The 7,465-nt window shown below is 45.0% G+C and overlaps 1 long non-coding RNA gene across 1 annotated transcript; it reads right to left on the bottom strand.

Annotated features, from left to right (window-relative positions):
* Positions 1–3,780: 3,780 nt before the first annotated feature.
* On the bottom strand, positions 3,781–4,753 carry LOC114480075 (uncharacterized). The gene is made up of 3 exons (XR_003676054.1): positions 4,662–4,753; positions 4,482–4,577; positions 3,781–3,909 (listed from the first exon to the last, which is right to left on the bottom strand). It is a non-coding gene; the product is annotated as an uncharacterized LOC114480075 (long non-coding RNA).
* Positions 4,754–7,465: the final 2,712 nt, after the last annotated feature.

Raw genomic sequence — 7,465 nt, 5'->3', positions numbered from 1 at the left:
GTAAAGTCAAGCTGGTTGGTCTTGATGACTGTATTAGGGGTTCCCAGTGCACCAGAGGCTGGAAACACAAGCAGGACACAAAGAGAGGACTGAAAATGTGAGGATCTGTGAAAACTTGGCCTGGTTGATAATAAATTACAACAACTTTGCAAGTTTATAAGTCGTTTTGAGTTGGCCACATTTTTAACCCTTTTCAGACTTAGAGCATCTCATTTGTGGCAACTTACTTGCGTTGTAACTTCCAGTGTGAAGTGCTGATGCGAGGCTTCTAACTCTCGTAGATGATTTCCGGCAAAACAACGCAAAAGCTGCACTGGATTGTGTTTCCATCTACTCTGCCCTTCCCTTCAGACACATCCAACTGAGAAAGAAAGGACATCAAACGGGACCATGTAGATTCACAGAAAGTGTAAAGCAATGTCAACAATATTGAAGGGCTAAGTATAAACAATGTTTTATGGCATTATATTTGTAGCATTGGTGTGTATAAAAATCCATTGTGGACCCATGAGCAAGGCCCTTAACCCACTATGACTTTCCGCTGCTCATCAAAATTTACAAGTCTCCATGTTTCATGTCTGCTGCATAGAAGCCAATTATCAAATACATTTTGGTTGTTTATTTACTTAGCTGCATTGCAGCGCAATTAAAGCAACTGTCAGTTATCAGATTTATGTCCTTTGGGTTCAGCTATTAGCTGTAATCGGGCCCTAATAGTTAGACCTGACAAGGCCTGAGCCCAACAGAATTTGGTCCGAACCTGTTTGAACCAGAATGAACCCAAATCTTTCAAAGCTAAAAATGCATTAATGGAGAGATGTCAGAGTGGGGCTGATTTTACCTATGAAGGGAGCAACTCTCCTGGGACTTGAACCGGCGACCCTATAGACTGAGCTACTGCCGCCACAATGAACCCTGGAGCAGGTAAAATCAGACAAGGACTGGCCTGAAGGCGCCCTTACATTAAACTGGATCACTGGATTACACAATGCTTTATGTGAAGGGAAGCAAAAAAAAAGTTAGCAGAACTCACCAGTGTCACTATCAGGACATCATATTAAATGTTGCAGTGATGAGCACCACTGTACTGCCATCAGCCCGCACAGATATAGGTTATGTCGTGCCCCCCCTGTGTTGGATTATCACAAAATGTCAAAGGTTCTGATTTACAGTATATTGTCTTTGCGAGACTGTTAAACAGATGTTAGTTATCAGTTTAGATGCTGAGCTTACCAGAGTGTTGTCAGTAGAAAATGTAACAGCGATGTAGCCGGCTGCCTGCCCTGAAAGCTCAATTGAAAAGTTTCTGCCAATCTTTTGGTCAGCGGACAGAAAGAAACAGTTTGAGCTTGTACTGGGGTCGCAGTCGGCTGGCTCAGATGCACAAAGTCGACTTTCTGAGCAGCCCGTCCCTGTTTACACTTTCCTACAAGAAAAAAGAGGTAAAGGTTACCGTCCCTGTTTATACTTTCCTGCAAGAGAGACAAGAAAGGTTACGTTTGATGGTTTTACTTAAGCTGCAGTGTTTTCTTTACCAAAGGTTTAGGCTTAGGGTAAGTAGAATAAGGATAAATCATATTTCTTTTAATCACCCACCGGGAGAGGCGCTGCTGTGACGCTGGTCAGTGCCGTTGTTGCCACTACTGCCCGAGTAGTTAAAGAACCAACTGTAGTATTCCCCGCCACAGTTGAAGCCACTGTAGCACTCCCCGTCACAGTTGGGGTAACTGTATCAATTAGCCGCCACAGTTGAGGCTACTGTATCATTAGCCGCCACAGTTGGGGTAACTGTATCATTAGCCGCCACAGTTGGGGTAACTGTAGCATTAGCCACCACAGTTGAGGCTACTGTATCATTAGCCGCCACAGTTGGGGTAACTGTAGCATTAGCCGCCACAGTCGTAGTCCCGGTCTCAGTCGGTGTCACTATTTCATTTTCTGTTATTGTTGGTGCTACTGTCGTAGTCCCCGGTCTCAGTCGGTGCTACTGTTTTCATTTTCTGTTATGGTTGGTGCTACTGTCGAAGACTCGGTCTCAGTTGGTCCTAAAATATCATTTTGTGTTATTGTTGGTGCTACTGACGTAGTCCGGGTCTCAGTCGGTGTCACCGTTCATTGTCTGTTATTGTTGGTGCTACTGTCGTAGTCCCGGTCTCAGTCGGCGCTACTGTTCAGTTTCTGTTATTGTTGGTGCTACTGTCGTAGTCCCGGTCTCAGTCGGCGCTACTGTTTCATTTTCTGTTGTTGTTGGTGCTACTGTCGTAGTCCCGTCCAGTCGGCGCTACTCTTTCATTTTCTGTTGTTGTTGGGCTACTGTTGTAGTCCTGGTCTCAGTCGTGTCACCGTTTCATTTTCTGTTATTGTGGTTGCTACTGTCGTAGTCCCGGTCTCAGTTCGGTGTCACCGTTTCATTTTCTGTTATTGTTGGTGCTACTGTCGTAGTCCCGGTCTCAGTTGGTGTCACCGTTTCATTTTCTGTTATTGTTGGTGCTACTGTCGAAGACCCGGTCTCAGTTGGTCCTAAAATATCATTTTGTTTATTGTTGGTGCTACTGACGTAGTCCCGGTCTCAGTCGGTGTCACCGTTTCATTTTCTGGTATTGTGGTGCTACTGTCGTAGTCCCGGTCTCAGTCGGCGCTACTGTTTCATTTTCTGTTATTGTTGGGTGCTACTGTCGTAGTCCTCGGTCTCAGTCCGGCACTACTGTTTTCATTTCTGTTGTTGTTGGTGCTACTGTCGTAGTCCCGGTCCCAGTCGGCGCTACTCTTTCATTTTCTGTTGTGTTGGTGCTACTGTTGTAGTCCCGGTCCTCAGTCGGTGTCACCGTTTCATTTCTGTTATTGTTGGTGCTACTGTCGTAGTCCCGGTCTCAGTCGGTGTCACCGTTTCATTTTCTGTTATTGTTGGTGCTACTGTCGTAGTCCCGGTCTCAGTCGGTGTCACCGTTTCATTTTCTGTTATTGTTGGTGCTACTGTCGTAGTCCCGGTCTCAGTTGGTGTCCCGGTCTCAGTTTGTGTCACCGTTTCATTTTCTGTATTGTTGGTGCTACTGTCGTAGTCCGGTCTCAGTTGATGCCAGTGTTTCATTTTCTGTTATTGTTGGTGCTACTGTCGTAGTCCCGGTCTCAGTCGGTGTCACCGTTTCATTTCTGTTATTGTTGGTGCTACTGTCGTAGTCCCGGTCTCAGTCGGTGTCACCGTTTTCATTTTCTGTTATTGTTGGTGCTACTGTCGTAGTCCCGGTCTCAGTCGGTGCTACTGTTTCATTTTCTGTTATTGTTGGTGCTACCGTGTAGTCCTGGTCTCAGTCGGTGCTACTGTTTCACTATCTGTTATTGTTGGTGCTACTGTCGAAGACCCGGTCTCAGTTGGTCCTAAATATCATTTTCTGTTATTGTTGAAGCTACTGTAGCACTCCCAGTCACAGTTGGGGTAAACTGTAGCATTCCCTTCTACAGTTGGGGCTACTGTAGCACTCCCAGTCACATTTGGGGAAACTGTAGCATTCCCTGCCACAGTTGTAATCCTGGTTGTTGGAGCCACAGTTGTTGAGTTTGATGGTGATTGTATTGATAATGGTGGAGTTGGGGGTTGTAATGTCTACTGGGTTGGTCTTTATCACTGTAGTGGGAGTCCCAATTCACCAGAGCCTGAAAGAAAACACAATTGACACGTTACACTAAATCTCTGTAAAAACATCTTCTGACTGATGGTTCAACACCTCAACAGTGGAAGTTTGTATCAGGTAACTTACTGTGTTGTACTTCCCAGTTTGGAATTGCAGTTGAAAAGCTGTTACCAGTTGTGGTTCTTCTTCTTCTTCTTTTTGAAAGCTGCTCCAAAGCGATACAAAAACTGCACTGGACTGTATTGCCAACTATTCTGCCCTTTCCGCCAGTAATTCTTGACTTGAAAAGGAAAGACATAATACAAGGCAACATAGGTTCAATACTAAGACACATTTTTTAAATACTAAAGTAGCTGAAGTTGGAGTCTTTTTGTTTTGATAGTGGGCTTTCTACTTACATGTCATTCGAAGGGTTTATATCGTGGGGCCTCTAATTTTCTTTATCGAACTTTCCCAATTTCCATTTCAAGGTTTAGCCATTTGTACATCACGTCCGTGTCATTTTAAAGTTATTTTCTTTCCAGCTCTTATACTTCCCAAAATTTGTAACAGGGTTTTGAACCAAAATATATGTGGCCAGTGAAGCCATAGTGCTCAAGCTTTATTTTTGTATCACAATTATGTGTGAATTTTATCCACACTATTCAATACTTGTCAACTACATTAGGGTTTATACTCACCAGAGACCAAGGCTGTTCAGCCCTTAACAATTTAATCACACTAGCAAACCCTGCAGTGGTTAAAGTGGACTAAAGGGGACTGGTCTGAAAGCACTCCTACACTAAAATGTGTCACTGGATTTACACAATACTTTGTTTTAAAGTAAGAGGTTAAAATGTTTGCAGTACTCACCGGTATCACCTTCAAGACTCCCTTATTAAGTCTAGCCGTGATGAGCAGCACCGTGCGGCCAGCCGCCGCACAGATGTAGGTTATGTCATTGACTCCCTGTGTTGATTATCAGATATGCTGAATGGGTTTGATCTACATTATATTTGTATTGAGTATTAAAAGGATGATTCCTGAGCTTACCTGAGTGTCAGTCGAAAGTGTTAAACCAATGTATCCGGTTGACTGCCCTGAAAGATCAAATGCAATATCTCCACCAGTCTTTTGCACAGCTGAGTAAAGGAACAGCTCAATCTTGTACTGGGGTCGCAGTCGGCTGGCTCAGCTGCACAGAGTCGGCTTTCTGAGCAGCCGTCCCTGTCTACACTTTCCTACAAGAAAAAAAGAGGTAAAGGTTACGTTTGACGGTGTTACTTAAGCTACAGTGTTTTCATTACCAAAAGGTTAAAAATAATTTATTTTCATCACCCACCGTGAGAGGCGCTGCTGTAAGCTGGTCAGAGTTGTTGTTGCCACTACTGCAAGGCTTTGAGTTACCGTTTTATTTTCTGTTATTGTTGGTGCTACTGTCGTAAGTCCTAGTCTCAGTTGGTGAATCTGTTCAACTATCTGTTATTGTTGGTGCTACCGTCGTCGTCCCGGTCTCAGTCGGTGCTACTGTTTCATTTTTTGTTATTGTTGGTGCTACCGTCGTCGTCCCGGTCTCCGTCGGTGCTACTGTTTCATTTCTGTTATTGTTGGTGCTACCGTCGTCGTCCCGGTCTCAGTCGGCGCTACTGTTTCATTTTCTGTTATTGTTGGTGCTACTGTCGTAGTCCTGGTCTCAGTTGGTGCCACCGTTTCATTTTCCATCAGTGTTGGTGCTACTGTCGTAGTCTCGGTCTCAGTCGGTCGCTACTGTTTCATTTTCTGTTGTTGTTTGGTGCTACTGTCGTAGTCCCGGTCTCAGTTGTGTGTCACCGTTTCATTTTCTGTTAGTGTTGGGTGCTACTGTCGTAGTCCCGGTCTCATCAGTTCGGTGTCACTATGTTCCTTTTCTTATTGTTGTGCTACGTCGTAGTCCTTGTCTCAGTTGTGTGCCAACCGTTTTCATTTCCATCAGTTTTGGTGCACTGTCGTTTCCCTCGGTCTCAGTCGGCGCTACGGTTTCATTTTCTGTTGTTGTTGGTTGCTACTGTCGTAGTCCCGGTCTCAGTCGGCGCTACTGTTTTCATTTTCTGTTGTTGTTGGGGCTACTGTTGTAGTCCTGGTCTCAGTTGGTGCCACCGTTTCATTTTCTGTTATTGTTGGTGCTACTGTCGTAGTCCTGGTCTCAGTTGTGCCACCCGGTTTTCATTTTCTGTTATATGTTGGTCCTACTGTCGTAGTCCCGGTCTCAGTCGTGTCACTATTTCATTTTCTGTTATTGTTGGTGCTACTGTCGTAGTCCCGGTCTCAGTTGGTGTCACCGTTTCATTTTCTGTTATTGTTGGTGCTACTGTCGTAGTCCTGGTCTCAGTTGGTGCCACCGTTTCATTTTCCATCAGTGTTGGTGCTACTGTCGTAGTCCCGGTCTCAGTCGGCGCTACTGTTTCATTTTCTGTTGTTGTTGGTGCTACTGTCGTAGTCCCGGTCTCAGTTGGTGCCACCGTTTCATTTTCTGTTATTGTTGGTGCTACTGTCGTAGTCCCGGTCTCAGTTGGTGTCACCGTTTCATTTTCTGTTATTGTTGGTGCTACTGTCGTAGTCTCAGTTGATGCCAGTGTTTCATTTTCTGTTATTGTTGGTGCTACTGTCGTAGTCCCGGTCTCAGTCGGTGTCACTATTTCATTTTCTGTTATTGTTGGTGCTACTGTCGTAGTCCCGGTCTCAGTTGGTCCTAAAATATCATTTTGTGTTATTGTTGGTGCTACTGACGTAGTCCCGGTCTCAGTCGGTGTCACCATTTCATTTTCTGTTATTGTTGGTGCTACTGTCGTAGTCCCGGTCTCAGTCGGCGCTACTGTTTCATTTTCTGTTATTGTTGGTGCTACTGTCGTAGTCCCGGTCTCAGTCGGTGCTACTGTTTCATTTTCTGTTATTGTTGGTGCTACCGTTGTAGTCCTGGTCTCAGTCGGTGCTACTGTTTCACTATCTGTTATTGTTGGTGCTACTGTCGTAGTCCCGGTCTCAGTCGGTGCTACTGTTTCATTTTCTGTTATTGTTGGTGCTACCGTTGTAGTCCTGGTCTCAGTCGGTGCTACTGTTTCACTATCTGTTATTGTTGGTGCTACTGTCGTAGTCCCGGTCTCAGTTGGTGTCACCGTTTCATTTTCCATCAGTGTTGGTGCTACTGTCGTAGTCCCGGTCTCAGTCGGTGTCACCGTTTCATTTTCTGTTATTGTTGGTGCTACTGTCGTAGTCTTGGTCTCAGTCGGTGCTACTGTTTCATTTTCTGTTATTGTTGGTGCTACTGTCGTAGTCCCGGTCTCAGTCGGTGCTACTGTTTCATTTTCTGTTATGGTTGGTGCTACTGTCGATGACCCGGTCTCAGTTGGTCCTAAAATATCATTTTGTGTTATTGTTGATGCTACTGACGTAGTCCCGGTCTCAGTTCGTGTCACCGTTTCATTTTGTGTTATTGTTGGTGCTACTGACGTAGTCCCGGTCTCAGTCCGTGTCACCGTTTCATTTTCTGTTATTGTTGGTGCTACTGTCGTAGTCCCGGTCTCAGTTGATGCCAGTGTTTCATTTTCTGTGATGGTTGGTGCTACTGTCGTAGTCCCGGTCTTAGTCGGTGTCACCGTTTCATTTTTTGTTATTGTTGGTGCTACTGTCGTAGTCTCAGTCTCAGTTGATGCCAGTGTTTCATTTTCTGTTATTGTTGGTGCTACTGTCGTAGTCCCGGTCTCAGTCGGCGCTACCGTTTCATTTTCTGTTATTGTTGGTGCTACTGTCGTAGTCTCGGTCTCAGTTGGTGTCACCGTTTCATTTTCTGTTATTGTTGGTGCTACTGTCGTAGTCCCGGT

This window comes from Gouania willdenowi, chromosome 18 (assembly GCF_900634775.1).
Source record: "Gouania willdenowi chromosome 18, fGouWil2.1, whole genome shotgun sequence".
In the NCBI taxonomy this organism is placed as follows: domain Eukaryota; kingdom Metazoa; phylum Chordata; class Actinopteri; order Blenniiformes; family Gobiesocidae; genus Gouania; species Gouania willdenowi.
Note: the sequence above shows the minus strand (reverse complement) of the source record. Positions and strands in the feature narration are given on the sequence as shown.